The sequence below is a fragment of the Octodon degus genome, unplaced genomic scaffold (genome assembly GCF_000260255.1).
Source record: "Octodon degus isolate 3935 unplaced genomic scaffold, OctDeg1.0 scaffold00053, whole genome shotgun sequence".
Taxonomy (NCBI): domain Eukaryota; kingdom Metazoa; phylum Chordata; class Mammalia; order Rodentia; family Octodontidae; genus Octodon; species Octodon degus.
This window is the reverse complement of record NW_004524629.1, coordinates 714,335-729,586: the sequence shown is the minus strand read 5'-3', so window position 1 is coordinate 729,586 and position 15,252 is coordinate 714,335. Positions and strand designations below refer to the sequence as shown.

General features: G+C 42.9%; 1 protein-coding gene across 3 annotated transcripts in view; it reads left to right on the top strand.

Annotated features, from left to right (window-relative positions):
• The window catches only part of Trmt9b (tRNA methyltransferase 9B (putative)), a 75,944-nt gene that overhangs the window by 34,871 nt on the left and 25,821 nt on the right, over positions 1-15,252 (top strand). For all 3 annotated transcript variants that reach the window (XM_004633341.2, XM_023717558.1, XM_023717559.1), the window contains exon 2: positions 14,719-14,919. The gene's annotated coding sequence lies outside the window, so the exon portion shown is untranslated. The remainder of the gene's footprint in view (positions 1-14,718; positions 14,920-15,252) is intronic.

The following is a 15,252-nucleotide window of genomic DNA, read 5'->3' as shown; positions in this document are numbered from 1 at the left end:
GTTTTTATTTTGTGGTGCTGAGGCTTCAGTGAAGGACCTTGAGCATGCTAGGTAAGTCCTCCTCCACAGAGCTACATGCTCAGCCTCTACACACGTTAAAGGAAGAGAAAATCCTATGAGGCGGTAGGCCCCTCATCGGGGCCAAGCTTTTCATTATTTAGCTCTTTCCCAGTCATTGCTCCAGTACTACTTGCTTTTCTTCCAGACATCTGCAAACTATATTTTACTTCTTGAACAAAATTACAGGGAAAACAAAATTAGTTTTCTCTAACACATAGCACAATTCGTGTTGTGTAGATACCTTTTGTTAAGCAGATCAGTGTGTTCTTTCACTATGCTTGAACGGTTAATTCTGGAATTTTTTTAGAGAAGCCTGATTTGTCTTTATTCTCCCTTTTTATTTCTAAAGGACTGTCTGGTCAACATTTCTTTATTTATTTGTTTATCTAACAGTCCTAGGGATCAAGCCCAGGGCTCTCACAAACGAGACAAGTACCAAGTTAGCATCCTGGCCCCTGCTTTTATATTTTTGTAGCATGTTTTTATCACAGTGTGTCAGTAAACAGAGAAGATCTCTGGCAGCCGCATCCTACTTCTCACTCTGCCATATTTCACTTTACACTCACAGCCTGGGCCTGGGTTCAGCTTCGCCCTCCGCGAGCCTGCATTCGCGGTGTTGTTCTCTGGGGCAGCTGCCCTCTGGGCTGCCCTACCCGTGAAGGGGTCAGAGAAAGGTGAGCTGCCAGCCTTGACCTGGTCTTCTTTGAACTTTGTACTGTATTACTAGGTATTCGATGGCTAATGTCCCTGTGATTATTCATACTATCACACAGGCTCGGGCCTTACAACTATGCAGACAAGTTTAAAATCTCTTACTACACAAAACTGTGATTTCATTTGGAAATGGAAATAAAAATGGGTCCCAAAGCTTTTTATTCCACTGCTTACCCAGAACTGTCAGTCATTTCCCACCCTCACATCCCCATGAGTACAATAGATTTGGGGACTGTGCTAGGAAGAAATTCCTCATTCTGGGAAGCTGAACCAGGGCAATTGCAAGTTCAAGCCCAGCCTGAGCAACTTAGGGATTTAGTGTGAAATTGCCTCAAAATAATAAATAAATAAATAAATAAATAAATAAATAAATAAATAAATAAATAAATAAATAAATAAATAAATAAATAACTGAAATGCAGGCCTAGGATATAGAAGAATAAATTTCTGTTTGTATATTAGCTATGGAGATTTGAGATTTCTTTTAATTCTTGGTAGGGTAAAGGACATTTCTGTATGAGAAACTCCCAAGTCTATAGAAAAAGGGAAAGGCTACCTGAGAAATTATCTGTACTTTCCCTCCAAGAAGACGTAACAGATAACCTAGAGAAGCTAAATGCCTACAACTGGGTGGCATTGCTATGGAGTCTGAAATACTGTCCAGCAGCCCAGAGGTTCTCCTAATTCTATTGTATTTTTCCAGTATGCCAAAATGCTAGTTTACTTTTGACATTCTGTGAGTTTTATTAAACTATATTGGTGTTCTATTTTCAAGTTGTGTGTTAGCTGGATTTTAAATGTATTTGTCATTAAAACATGTAATATATTCATTATATAGTTCAGGTTAAAATATCTATTAATTAAATAAACATTTCATGGAAAACACACTTTCAAGAAAAACACAGAGAATCACCCAGTGACAACACATAGCAAACAAGAGAATGGAAGAAGAAACAAGGAAAATGTATATTGCTAAAACATTTTGAAAAAAGATAATTTTCAAAGTTATCTTTTCCTTAGATGTATTTACATGTGGCTATAGCTCTTAAAAGCATGTTTTTAAAACTAAAGTTCTTGTTTTAAAATTAATTTTAAAATTATCATATTTTAAAATTAAATATTTTATGTTTACATATCCAGTGACTGTGACTTTTTCTGGTTGACTGCTGCTGGCCAGGCAGCATTCAAGTGCTGGGCATAGAGATTAGTGAACCAATGAAACATCTGGCTTTATGATAGTGGCAGGCTAGGTGGGAGAGACAGGCAACAAAGAGCTGTAGTGGGTTTTTTAAAGCGGAAATATCTTGGTTTTTTATTTTGCATGGTAGTATTAGTATGAGTCTGGTTGGGCAAACAGATACTACACTAGTTCTGTTAGCAGAGAGAATTTAATATAAGGAATTGCTTCAACGGATAGTAGAGGACTGGGAATGCAAAGAAGAAAGAAGTGAATGGAAGCAATGGAAACTGCAGAAAGCAGCTGTTACCCTGGGTCAAGAGCAGAACCTAGAACCATCAGAACCTGGAGGCTTGGAGGAGATCCAGGCTCTGGGAGCTCAGGGGAGCCCAAAGGAGTCAGGATGCAGGTGCCTGAATGGCTGCTGGCCAGTTGGTACTGACACTCTGCTTTCTCAGAGGGGTTCTTGAGGACTGGGACCCAACCCTAAGGGGGTCTCACATGGCTGCTGTGGTACTTCTTAGGGGTGCAGAGAGCCTCGTTCTGGAAGAAGAAGGAACTGGCAGCTAAGGGACTGTTACTGGAAGCAAATGCTACTGCGGGGTTGTTGCAAATGCTACCTGTTGCCGGGCAACTCTGGCAGGAACAGGAGGCCACCAGAAAAGAGCCTGTCCCTTGTCCCTCCTCCTGCCCTTCAGGCTCCTTATGCAGAGCCACTTGGCAAAGAGAAATGTTGTTTATAGAGTTCCCACCCTCAGGATACAAGGCAGAGTGCAGAAGGAAAAATTTGGAGAGAGATGATTACTTGCTACCGGGCATAGTACCAAACACATTAAGGGACACTCACGCCTGAGTCCTGACGCTGCTTTCCGCATCACCCAAGCAGGACTTGTAGAAGAAATGCCTAAATTTCTGTTTTATTCTGGTAAAGCACGTACCACAAAATGATCCATATCAACCATTTCTAAATGTATGACTCAGTGGCTTGAGGACACAGTGCCGGGCAACCAGTACCACCATTCATTTCGAAACATTTTCATCTTCCTGAAGAAAAACTCCATGCCTGTTAAACATTAACTCCCTATCAGCTTTCCCAACTGTGTTTGGAAACCACCATGCTACTCTTTGTGCAGTCATTCAGTATGTTCTCCTTTGTGACTGATTGTTTTCACTTAGCATAGTATCATCCAGGATCATCAGTGTTGTAACACGGACTAACTTGGAATCTGTTTCTGTGGCCCTTATCATATGCTCACATTGAAGGACCTGGACTGAGGAGAGGATGTTGTGGGGGATTGCCAACTACTGATCAACTTACTGCTCTCAGCAGAAATGAACTGGCACAGTGCTGGGCATGGGAGGCCACCTGAGGACTGTTGCCAGTGATGTAAGAGGCAGAGCTGGAGGAACATGGGAGGCTGTTGGAAGCTGTTGGGTGTTGTCAGAAGCTGTAAGGAACCATTGGTTCCCTTGGAGGACCTTGTCATGCTGGTTTTTCTGGTGAACTTGATTGTTCTCACTAGAGGGGGAACTTGGGATCTCTTTGTCTCTGAGAATGGCTACAGTTCACTTTAGGAGAGCTCTGGTCTTCATCTTAAGCATCACTTCCTGGCGCCAAAGGGGAATATGGTGCACAGCTCAGTTTTCTGGAGAAGCTTGTCCCTTTGGCTTTCCTGATGGGAACACAGCTGTCCACGTTGCCTAAGGAGCTGGGGACCTCACTGTTGCTAAGGATGGTTGTGGTACTTTTGCTGAGAGCTCTGGTTCTTACCTTGAGCATTGCTTCGTGGTTCCAGTTCAGATCCCTCAGCCTGCTAGCACGATCCTCCATCCTGCTGGCATACACTTTCTCTCTTCCACAACTGACCTTTGGACCTTCCTGGTACAGATCTGTGAAACAGGCCTTCAGGAGACATTATTAGCTCTAGGTCTTCAGCTGAACTCGTACAGGAAATTATTATGGGAGCCAGGCCCTCAGTTGGAATCTTTGTTCTTTAGTGTGTAAACAGATTTACTGTACTCTTTGTATATGATTTGTTGGATGATTATTAGAAAATAATTCCATAAAATATGTGTCCTGTATTGTAGTTTTTCCCCTTGAGAAACCCTATACTATGACAGATGTATTCAGAGGGAGGTTTAGCACACAGTGAATGCCCCTTTCCTGAGAGAAGAGGTTAAGGGCAGGGGCTCCTGGAGGGCCACATCTGAATCTACATGATTGATCTGCAGTGAGACACAGCAGTCTTCAGGTAAGGCAATGCCTGAAAAACCCAAAGGCTGGAAACTGCAGTGCAGAGGTCTCCAGCCCTGAGGGTCTGCAGAGAACCGTTGCAACATTCCATGAGGACGTAGCAGTGCTCCAGAAGAGGGAGAGTCACCGTTGAGTCCAGGGTCACACGTGAGCTCTTAGCAGTGAGGCTCAGGAAGGACATTTGTGCTGTGCTGGCCTCTTCTTGCCCCTCCCCTCTAACTACTGTGGCCCTGGAAAGGTGGGAAACAAGCTGGAGAGGGGGTGGGGGACAAAGGGTAGGACCACTATTCTCCACGGGGTTCCTTGTGGCAGTAGGCCCAGACTATGGTAAGAAGGTTTCAAAAGGGAAATAAAATTTGGAGCCTTGCTTTTATCCTTGATTTCCAATGAAGAGTGTCTTGTGGAAAAAGAAATTTGGATGGCATTTTCTTACCTAAAAGTTAATAAAAAAAATCTGTGGTCCTGCCCTGGTTCTGTTCAAGAGCAGCAGAAGAGCCCACTGAATAGGCTTCCAGGGACATAACATCCCCTACAAATCATGCGAGTCTGACAACACAGACAGCTTCGCAAATGAAGGTTTTATTCTTCTGGCCACCATGGCAGCCCTGGGATTGACAGGTGTTTTGTATCACTTAATAGATCATAAACCGAAGTTGTCAGATCAGATCAGAGGAAAGCAAACAAGCAGAGACAGCATTGCAAAAGAACTTTTCCTAAGAGGAAGGAGTGAAATTAGGGAAGAAACTAGCCGGTGGTCTGTGGGCATGCATGAGGTTTTTTGTTTGTTTGTTTTTTAGCAAGAAAGGGAGAGAGTTACAGAAAGGCATACCTGCATATCTTAACATTGAAGAGAAAAATCCAACGGCGAGGGAGAAATTGATGATTAAGAAGGAAAAACTTATAGGACGGAAGATTTCATTGTCAGAAAAGCATCAGATCCAGTGTACGGTTCATGGGGTTGTTTTCTAGGATAGAAATAATAGTGCATCCCGCAGCTCCATCAAAGGAAGAAGACATGAAAACAGGTAAGCGTAGATGAGTAGAACAGCTGCTCTGCGCCCGGGGACCAGACCATACACTCTTGCACACAGTATACTTGTTATGAATGCCATCCATTTGTTGAGAAATAGATGTCACGAAATTGTTTAATATATGTAGACCCCAGAATAAAGTTTAGAGCTTAATGTTTTCATCTTTCTTCTACGAGTAGTGGACCAGAAAAAAACTTGCTTTTAGGTTGATGCATCTAGGGTGCAGTTCAATCCCTGGTACCTCATGCGGTGGCGGCTGCAGACCTCTGGGCCTGGTAGCACATGCCTGCAGTCCCAGCGCTGGGGAGGCTGAGATAGGAGCATCACTATGAGTCTGAGCTGTGTAGTGAGACCTTATATGGAAAAAATAAAAACATAAAAAATAAATTGATGCTTCTTGTTGCCAGCTGACAGTCATTGACCACAACCATATACATCAGATATAATGATGTACGTTATGAGTAAAGGAATGTCAGGTGTGATTATTGTCCAAAAAGAGCTGAAAGTTGGGGGGAAAGGGTAGGCACATGAATGTGAATTTTGTCAGTTCTCCATGCTCAATAGAAACTGACTCTTGATCTTTAGATTTACTAAGAATTTGTTGAGAAGCTATGAGTAAAGTAATGTCAGGTGTGATCATTGTCCAAAAAGAGTTGAAAGTGAAGTTGGGGGAAAAGGGTAGGCACATGAATGTGAACTTTTTCAGTTCTACATGCTCAATAGAAACTGACTCTTGATCTTTAGATTTACTAGGAATTTGTTGAGAAGCTATACAGCCATGGGAAAACCAGAGAATCAAGCGTGGAAAAATAAGTGTGCTCCTTGTAAGTACCTGGTGCTAGGAACCTGAGGGAAGACAGTGCAAGTTAAAGCCACCTTTATTGATGGAGAGTCCACCTGTCACCCCCAGAGCCACTGCTGTGGTTCTGCTGGGAGGACAGCATGCACAAGACCACAGGCCTTGCTTACAGGAGATTTCCCTGGGCACCTCAGCTGAGCCCTTTGTAAGCCATTCCACCATTATAAAAGGCCAGTGATTTTTAGGTAAGAGGTACATGGTATGGTCAGCCAGAGGGCGCTGTTCAGACTTTTTCACTATGAAGTGAATTTTCCTGGTTCACAGCAGTGTGATGTGAGATAACATTAGTTTCATTAAGGTAGTGCATTAGTACAGTCTTCTGCAGGATGTGATACACTCAGGCTGTGTAATAAGACAGCTTCATGAAAGGCCTGTTCAGAAAGCGCTGGCAAGGAGCAGCATAGCTCATCAGACTTAGCAACAGCGAAACCTGTTACCACCTCTGGTGCTGAGGGTGGAGCAGAAAGACTGGTTACTGGAAGTTGGCGGAACTAGGATAGAGCTGGCCAGCAGGGATTGTGAACATTACTCAAGGGACAACACAATTATTAAGCTTGTCTTTTTAGGAAGAGAGCTAGGCAACAAATGATTTCTACCTCCTTCCAATTATTGCTTGAAGGCCAAGCCCAAATGGAAGCTTGAGAAAGGAGCTTCTTCACGGTACCTTCTGGAAGTTTTGCTGCAGGATGGAGTCACTGTTAGCATGGCAGGCACAGGAAGAGCATCCAAATGCAGTTTGAATCCTGTTGTGGTTTGGGTGTGAGTGCTATCCTCACCCTGGGGTGGATAGCCTCAGTGCAGTATAAGGAAGGGAGAGAGGCTTTCTCTCTGCCCCTGCTGCTGCTGCCTCTGTTTCTGCCTTTTTTAAAAAAATCTTGTATTTATTTGGTACAGGGTCTCACTACACAGCTTGCACTCACAGTGATCCTCCCATCTCTAAGAGTATGGGTGTGTGCCACCGTGCCTGCTTTCAGTGGCTTGCATGGCATGAGATACCTGGGATTGAATCCAGTTCCTTGAGCTTGCCAGGCAGGTACTTAGACTACTGAACTATCTCCCCAGCCACTCTTGCCTTTTTAATCTTGCTGTTTTGCTGTTTTCTACTACCATGAACTGCTGCCTTGTGCCATGTGCCACTCTGCCTTGAAGCCAGATAAGTATGGACTGAAACCTCCACAAACTATGAGCTAAATAAACCTTTCCTTCCTTATCTTTGGTTGTCAGGCATTTTGTTCCACTAATGAGAGAAAAGTAACTGAGACAAATGCATATTCTATTGAGTTCTCCAGTTGCTGCCTATGAGGAAAGAAAATGCCCCCAGAAAGTCAGGCTCTATCAGACACATTCCCTTGAAGCACTGTATGATACCACTGGCTTAGGACTTCTTACTTCTTCTGGTTAGCTGAGCATTCAGCGATGGTAGTAGAAAAGTCAGCCAGGTGACTGGTTGTGACAATTCCCATTGTTATTTTGCATCTACGTAGGCCCAAGGAACAGGCCCTGGAGTACCAAGGATGAAGGTTACCTTGACTCTCTTATTTGAGTTTAAGATATTCTCACACTGTGAGCAATCATGAGAAACTCATCTATGTGATGTTTCTCTGAACTGTAGCTCTATATTTGCATCTAACCAGCAACTCTGGTAGCTACTGCATGCCATGGAGCAGGCCAACTTGCCTGCTTGGATTGATCTGATCTTTTACCAAGAGATGTGTGGCATCTTGACTCTGGTGAGCTCAAAATGAGTCCAGATTTTCATGTATCAGATGGGTGAGCTACTAGATCCTCGTGCAGTTGCTGAAGGTGGCCATGGATTCCAGAGTATTTGGCTGGTACAATCGTATTGATAAACTTTGTGCAATTGGGAATTGCATTTCTCTCGTTTGATAATCCATATGTGTGGCTACTCACACCAGATCTTTGCCTTCTAAATTCAGCTCTCTGCAATTCTTGCTATATGTTAGGTTTTCTGCGTTTGACTTTATAATTGTGTTCTGGAGCATGTAGGAAGGTGACTACTTACAGAGTGGGGGACAGTGGGAGGTGGAGGGCACATAGTGGTATGGAATGGGCTCAACTGTGTCTGTCTTACAAAACTTCCATCTGTTGGTGGAATTGTAGGGACCACAAGGAATAATCATCTTTATTGAGCATGGGAAGAGGTACTATATGCACAAACTCATTCCTGTTCTCAGAGTCCAGTTTTCCCCCTGGGTAACGTACTGAATTTCATATAAAGTGCATAGTAAGGCTGTGAGTTCAAGGAATTTATCAGCATGTAAGTTTTATTGAGTCCTTGTGTAACTTCAAGAGAGAAGAGAATCAAACAGTGTCATGCCTTAAGAATTAATTGATTAGAAAGATTTGTTTTCTTTCCTAATATCAGCTTCTTAATTTCACAAGCCTTGAGTACTATTCTCTGGTGACAGACATGGACATATCTTTGGGGAGAGCCACCAATCCCCTGGGGACAAGCAGTGCGAACTCCCCCATACCTGTCTTATGTGGACCACTCCCCCAAAGCTTTGCCTTATGTAGACACACCCTTCCTGTGTGTAGGTGATTAACTCAATTAGCTTTCAGCCACTCTGCATGGTTGGCTGCCAGATTCTCTTTCTTAAACATTAATGATGATTTTTAGATTTTTCACATTTTCAGAATGGACTGGATTATAACTACTACCAGTAGTTCTTCTAATAAGTAATGAGTCAGATGCTTGAGTTACGAGCAAGAGAAAATAATTCTGAACATCTTAATCACAGAAGAAAATTTTCTGAAATATACTGGAACTGGCATAGAATCAGGAGAATGCAAGCTAGAAAATGGGTACAAGGCAGGACAGCCCAGGCAGGAAAGGGCCCTGCTAGCAAGTCATTTGACCAGGGGCCTGCCACCATTTCCATGAGCTATGGTCACTGCTGGCTGTCATCATGTGTCCTTTGCCTTTAATGTCTTGCTTTAGATTTAGAGCCTGGAATGAGAATTCTTGATAATTTAAACCTATGTCACGTGACCAGGCCATCTGTATGTAGCAGAGTAGGTCTGGTATATGTAAAAGGTGACCACAAACTAAGTGGCTAAGATAGTAGAAGTCTTCTTACAGCTCTAGAGGCCAGACATCCTAAATCAGTTCCTCAGCAGGGCCATGCTCCTACTGAAGATTTCTTGCCTTTGTAGCTCCTGGTAGCTCTGGGTCAGACCTGGCAAGTTTTTTAGAGCTTTTAATGACAACAAATACTATGCTGCAGCATGTGTGCCATAGATTTGCCACCAGGCTCTAGACATTCCTTGGCTTGTGGCAGCATCAGCCCCAGCCCTGTCTCTCTTTTTCTGCCTTTTCCTCTTGTGCCATTATACCTGCTACTGGAGCAGGACTAATGTGGATAAATAATACAGAATGTCCTCATCTTACAAACCTCAATTGCTTTTGCAAATTAATTTTATTCAAACAAGTCAGTCATATGCTCCAGCAGTTAAGACATGGACATATCTTTGGGGGAGCCACCAATCTCCTGGGAACAAGCACTGAGAACTCCCCCAACCTGCTTCAGTGTTTTTGGTGAATGAGTGGCTCCTGTGTCTCCCATTACTGTACACCATGGAATTTCCCCAATAGAAAATGCAGCTGGATGTTAGCCAGACAGTACTCGCCAAAGGCTGGCCACCACGGTGCTCGTACTGAGGTGCATCACATAGTGCAGGGGAGGCATAGGGAGCATCAGTGATGAGTCTCATCTGCATGACTGAATGGCTGCATAGAGCGTGTGACCCAAGCCAAGCCTCAGTTATGTCTGTTAGGTGGTCTAAGGGAAATTCCAAGCAAAGGGAACAAATGAACAAAAAACACACCAAAGTCAATCACACAAAGCATTCAGAGCATTACCAGTTGGGACTGCCGTGCTAGACTGGCAGCCTGCTCCACAATGTAAATAGCTCACTAAGCTAGTTCTCTTTTCAACAAAGCAAGAGTTTTTCCATGAAAGCAGCATAGAATTGATTTCCTGTACGACCTGTTGCCAAGTCTTTATTTGCTGGAACAAGGAATTTTCTGGTTTCCCACTAACAGGAGCATCAACAGTACTGAGCAAGGACCGAGCATGGGGCATCATATGCGCACAGGATAGGTGGCTGGCATCAGATCACAGTGGGCCACTTCTGGTGACTGCCCAAGTGCTTGGGCTTACTGGAGACTGAGAGTGAGTCTACCAGGTTAATAGGAAGGCAGGGGGCTTGGGACTTTGGAGACTATGGGACTCATTTGTTTTGCAAAACTCAGTTCTTTAATGTCGCTTTGCAACAGTGTTTTCACCAGTCTGTAGTGAAATGAGGAAAGTAACAATAATCAGTTTTTCATGAAGCTAGGTTTTATTCCTTTTGAATGTTCTTTTAGTTTGAAATTATGGCCTCCTAACATTGAGGAGAAGCATCCCCTCACCCTTCAGTTATGGTAACAATAATAATAACAACAATAATAACAATAAGTATAGGATTTAAAATACCTATTTCAGTTCTATCTATCCATCTGTGTCCTATAAAAAAGCCAACACCCATTCTTTCTGATTCTACAAATAGCCCTTTGACATTCTTCTAGACTATGAGATCCACAAGAATGGAAACTCCTGGACCAAGTGGTGGCCTGAGCTTAAGCTGAGCAAATGAGAAAGAGGAGGAGAAAACTAAGAGATAGGCAGAGGTGGGCTTCTCAGAGGGAGATCCTGGCCAGGCCAGAATTTACCGTAGTTTGTATGTACTTGGGTGCTTTTCCTGAAACTCAAATGCTATTAATTTTACCTTTTCAGTAATAACCTTGGAGAGCCTGTGTTGGAGTCCCTCGTAAAACATATTTTATGAAAGATAACAGTAAATAATTTATCCTCACACTTCCCTTTTAGTTCCTTCCTCAGGAAAGTCATTAGATGACACAGATTTATAGTGAATAACATGGTCTTCATTTAAAATCTTTCTGCAACAATACTTCACCGGTAAAACGGCTGTGAGCTTCTTCATCCTCCGCCTGTCTAAGCTGTGCTTCCTGCACGGAGAGAGGACAGATAATGAATGTTTTGCTTCTCTCTAATATTGCCTGTCCTTATTATAGGAACAATTTCCTAGCAAGCTGCCATTCGGAGAGCCTGCTCCTTTCATCTCTGCACAGACTTAGAGCTGGCTTTGTCAGACTGACCTGAGAAGCAAATGCCTTACATTTTCCTTACATCTCATATATGGTTGCCTTATTCTTCTCTGGAATTCTGAATCTATACAATCAAAATAAATTGTAATATGGCTCCAGTAGATATGGTCCAGTCATAATCTGTGGAGGAATGGCATTTGATAATGGATCGATTTTGTGCTGGGAGTTCTTGTTTTCTGCTTTTGTATCAGATTAAAAGCAGTGCCATGCTTTTTATCATTCTTTTTTCTGTCACTTTCCCATAAGTGCGCACACACACACACACACACACACACACACACACTCTCCCCACCCAGATGTTAGCACACTCATTTCCTTTATTTAGATTTTGGTGATACTCTCCTGCACCTACATGAAGTCCATTTGGCAATATCCTTGGAACTTTTCAAGAAAAACAAAGACTTGGGGAAATATTAGGTTTGCTTCCCGTAAGGTATCCATCCCCTCTTGTCTGCTCTCTCTTAACAGGTATTTCCTCCAGGGGGCCGGGGAGATGGCTCAGTGGAATAAGCGCTTCCCTGGCAAGTGCAAGGGCCTGAGTTCAATCCCTGGTTCCACGGGAAAAAAAAAACAAAAAAACAAAAAACAAAAAGGTATTTCCTCCAGAGCAGCACAGTTGTCCCTGCTGGAATTTTACAGAGAGCCACACTGTCCCTGTGATGCACATCTTGTTTTGAAGCTGGAGGTTGGTTCTGCTCATCGAATTTCAGTTAGGGACGCCAATTGTCCCCTTCTCTGCGGTTTTCACTGTGAGCTCTTTGGCAGACCATGAAAGAGTGCTGTGTACAGTAGAGACTACCATGCAGCCGCCTTGCTCACTTCCTTATTTACAAAGAGTCATGGAGTTAAAGCACCATTGCAAACTGCAGACGGAAATGCTGCCCGCCCCTGCGCTCTTCTGTCCCCCACATACTGCTCTTCCTCAACTGTAGCTCAGCTGTTACTGTGTGCTGATTTCCTAAGAGCCCGAAGATTCTCAACAGTGGGGACCCCACCATCTCCTCTGTCTTTGCTGTTTTCATAGATACCAATGAAACTTTTGGCTAGGCGGCGCTGTCAGTATTTTTTTTTTAAAACATTAATTGTAGTAGTGCTCTAATAGCAGGTGGCTAGCTGGTCCTGTTAGAAACATTTATGGGGCCAAATGTTGGTGGCCCTTGGCGCTCTGATCTCATTCTTCTCTTACCCTACACCACCTCATTTGATTTAATTTGCTCTCGTAACTGCCAAGTCTGAGGATATTAATGACTTTTACATGATTCTAATGCAGCCTGATTTCCTGAGCGTCATGCTCATTTTACTGTGTTGCCTTCAGATACTATAAAGTAAAAGTTCTACATATTTTAATTTTCCATTTTACTGTATGTTTCCCATATTAGATCCTAGCTTCCTGAATGGTACAGTGGGTAAGAAGGAATCATTTTTATCTTAATGCCTTACATGTGCCACAAGCATATTTGCCTTACAAATGTATAATTAGTGGTATTTATTGACCAGGTAAACGTATATTTTTTTTTCAGTACAGAGCACCTTTTTTCTTTTCTTAAACTAACTTTGATCTTAGTCGTAGTATAAAGTGCTGACCTTCCTAGGAAAACTCACATACATGACTTACCCCCAAATTGCAATTTAGGAACCTGTGCCCAAGAAGATGCCTTCCCATTTATTCAAAGAAATAAAGGAAATGCATTTCTTTTGATACTAAATATGCAGAAGTATATGACCGATAAGAGTAAAAGGATATAACAGAGCTCAACTTTTTAAACATATGATCTACTTTTGTCTTTACCCAGAAACTAGTTTAATAAGATTATAGGATTTATACATTTATTTATTTATTTATTTATTTATTTATTTATTGTATTTTAGGGAAGGATATACAGGGTATTCAGGGTCTTACTACTAGATTGGACCCAGAGGGATCTGCCTGTTTACAGCCTCCCAGGAGCTGGGTTTACAGGCGCATGACACCACATCCATTCTCAATTGCTGTCTCAGTGTGCCCCGGGGGTGGGACTGGCACGGCAAGCCTGGGGATTGAAACCCCAGCCGCTGCAACTGCCTGCAGGTGCTTTAATCAGCTGAGCTAGTTGGCCAGCTTGATTTATACATTTTAGGCAGGGGCATATTTGGATCATAATTTAGGAAAATTAAGGGAAGTTAGCAATATATGTGTTTGGGGATATGAGTGAACCACATAGATAAACCTCTTGCCTCTGCTCCAATCCAAGTATCTCACAAAGAGCTTCCACGTCTTCTAAAGATCTTTCCATTGGCTACTCTTCCTAGCCAGGGCATTCCAGACTTTGTCCTCAGTAGCTGAGAAGGCTGATTTCTTTGGGAACTAATGCCTGAAGAAAAGGCACACAGATGGCCAGGTCAGCTGAGACATGCACGGATGCCCACGTCAGGGCCCAGAATGCCAGCCACAGTCTTTAGCTTCAGGGAATCAGTAGACAAACTCCAGCTCCTCTTCCAGACCATAGGAAGAAAGATGAGATGCTTAGCCCCTTTGATGGTCTTCTAAACTATACTACCCAGTGCGTCAACTTCTTTGGCACTCAGTAGCACAGATCATATAAATGTGATCCAGAGATACCTGAGGTTAAAGTATATACCCACATTTAGAGGACATGGGGAAGCCTAGCAGAGCTCCATGCTGTGATTCTTACATAGGAGCCAAGATGGGGTGTCAGTGGGATGGCAGCAAAAGCCACAGGCAGCCCCCTTGCCATCCTGAGACTCTCTGTACCTTGACATGCTGTCTGTGGCAGCATAGTGCACACCCACAGGACAGGGAGGTTAGGAGGAGTGGGTGTGAGCAGCGGTCTGGACCAAGGTCCGGTTGTCTCATCTGTGAGCAAGCAAATAAGACCCAAAGCTGTAGAACAGGCTTCCCCTACCATGTAGAAGGTACAGTCATTTTTAAGTACAAAAAAAATAACTAGAAACTCAGCGGCACAGCACCTGCCTGGCAAGTGTAAGTTTGTGAGTTCAATTCCTAGTACCAAAATAAATAAATAAAATTAAAACTATCTTGAGTACTCATGAAAGTGATTGAGGGGTACTGGTGATACGAACAAATACTGATTATTTCTGTTGCACCAGCATGACATAGTACACATTAATATTATTGTTTTAGTTAGTATACCTTTAATTAAGCCAGCAGATTTAGTTGATGCTGCATGTTTGTAATTTCTCCAAGAACAAGATGCAATCATTCAATTTCATTTCAGGAGAAAGCACTATGCGTTTTACAGAGCTTAAGAATTGATTAATAACCTGCTCATGTAATTCTGGCACATTCCACATCTTGGTCTTTCTTTGCAGCACTATGGCTCTGGGCAATTCATTCTTAGGTCAAGAGGTCAACTTGTAGCTGGTTCAGTGATTTTATTATACAAAATGACATTTAGCTTTTTTTTGTTGCAGGATCTGTATTACACTTTTCAGAGACTCATCGAAAGTGGCTCATCATGGCAAGGCCAGAGCCGTTTGATTTCACTCCTACGACTTTTCATTTACATTATATGCTGAGAGAGTCGTGAAAAACAGTCATTACCATCTGAGGGCAGAAACTGTGGCGATTTCCAAAAGCGAGAAGTGGTTTTCCCAAATTGCAGGATGACTCAGGTCAGCAGCTTTCAATTTTCACTGCACTTCAAATACTATGAGTACTGTGTTTTTTTGACAAGGGGCGTGGATGGTAAACCTAACTAGTCTCTATTTCTATCATTTTTTAAAAAATTTGTAATAGGGGCTGGTGAGATGGCTCAGTAGTCTAAAGCACCTACTTAGAATAAGCTTAGCAAAGCACAGGGACCCGGTTCAATCCCCCAGCACCACATGCCAGCCAACCCCGCCCCCTGGTGGGCGGAACTGGCCACACACACACACACACACACACACACACACACAAATAAAAAGAACTAAAAATAATTTAAAAAAGTAAAAATTTATAATAAT